Source organism: Peromyscus leucopus, chromosome 4, assembly GCF_004664715.2.
Source record: "Peromyscus leucopus breed LL Stock chromosome 4, UCI_PerLeu_2.1, whole genome shotgun sequence".
NCBI classification, from domain to species: Eukaryota; Metazoa; Chordata; class Mammalia; order Rodentia; family Cricetidae; genus Peromyscus; species Peromyscus leucopus.
Window position 1 is genome coordinate 34,305,034 of NC_051066.1, and position 1,503 is coordinate 34,306,536.

Genomic DNA, 1,503 nt, shown 5'->3' on the forward strand with positions numbered 1-1,503 from the left:
AGCGAAAACCCCATCTAGAGCAGATTCTCCACCCTACCATTTATACGCGCCTAAGCCACCAAGAAGGAGGCAGCATCATTTTGTTTCAGTTTGCGCTTCATGAAAAAAGAAGAGTAAATAGCAAAATCATTTTTTTCAGCTGCAAGAGTTGACCATAACCTCCACCTAAAGAATCCATGTGGATCTGGTCCTCCAAAAGGCAGAGCAGAAATGTTAAAGTCACTGGGTTAAACCGGACATTGGATGCGGTTTTCCTGAGACGTAGGTTTCCAAAGATGCAGGATGCCCAGATAAATCTATAAAACTTTTCAATGTAGAGACAGTCATAAGCAGCAATAGGTCTCTTGGGTCACCTGAGTGGTACCCGGACTTGACCTCCTGGTAGAGTCCAGGGTCTGTAACCTAGCTGGGGGAAACGCTCAGCACCAACCGACAGGCCTCCGGGATCTCCGGCGCCTGCGCAGTAGGCTCACGGAGTTGGGTTCGGGAAGGAACTGAGAGGGACGCGGTCCCGCCCCTCTGGTGGTTCAGAGCTCTGGGCTCCGGCCGGCCCCCGGAGATGCTGGCATCGCTGAGGCTCGGCTGGCGGCTAAATTTCAGCTGCCGGCTCGCTGCCCGGGGTCGTCCCAGACGCACCAGGAACGCAGCCTGGACTGGGAGTACAAAGAAAGAAACGCACCGTAGAAACTTCTAATAGAATGAAGTCAGACCAAATCCCCTTAGCCTAGCGCTCAGTACACTGAATGAGTACCCTTATTAAGACAGGCTGAGCAGGCTGGGGGATGTAGCTCAGTGGTAGAGCGCGCGCTTCGCATGTGTGAGGTCCCGGGTTCAATCCCCGGCATCTCCAAGCAGCCTTGGGAGGACTTTTTCTTCCCCCTCTCAATACATACACGGACTCCATACCTGCACTAATATTTTGCTCACAACTAGAGTATCGAAAAACAAAAACAAACAAAAAGGCCAAGAAAAATCTGCAGAATATAGAAAACTGGCTTGTGATTGCTGGAGAAAAAAATGAAAGGGAAAGTTCGGAAAGCAAACTCGTAGCTCTTTCTTTTCCTCATTAATACCAATAATTTTAGAAAAACAAGATTTGAGCAAAGCGAACCTTGGGGGTGCTGGGGCGGAGGAAGAAAAGAAGTTGCATTGGCCGGGAATCGAACCCGGGCCTCCCGCGTGGCAGGCGAGAATTCTACCACTGAACCACCAATGCAAGCACAAAGAACCTCTTCCCTCTCATAGTATACTAGGAAATATTTCCATATGAGCCCTTAAATTTGTTAATTATGTGTTTATTCATTCAAAAATCAGAAAGAGGAACAGAATTCTTTTGTTCACTTTTTATCTCATTTACATACATTGTATTTGGAAATATTTTTTGCCAATCACATGATTTAGGGCACGGCACAGAACTTAATTCAATGTTCGCTAAATATTGGCAAAATATTAACATTTTAAAATTCTCACTGTTCTAACTTTTGTTAAACTTTGAGTCTGATT

The 1,503-nt window shown here is 46.4% G+C and overlaps 2 non-coding genes across 2 annotated transcripts; one reads left to right on the forward strand and one right to left on the reverse strand.

The window, feature by feature from the left end:
• Window positions 1-778: 778 nt before the first annotated feature.
• Trnaa-cgc lies at window positions 779-850 on the forward strand. The gene has a single exon. It is a non-coding gene; the product is annotated as a tRNA-Ala (tRNA).
• A 295-nt stretch (window positions 851-1,145) lies between these two features.
• Trnag-gcc lies at window positions 1,146-1,216 on the reverse strand. The gene has a single exon. It is a non-coding gene; the product is annotated as a tRNA-Gly (tRNA).
• Window positions 1,217-1,503: the final 287 nt, after the last annotated feature.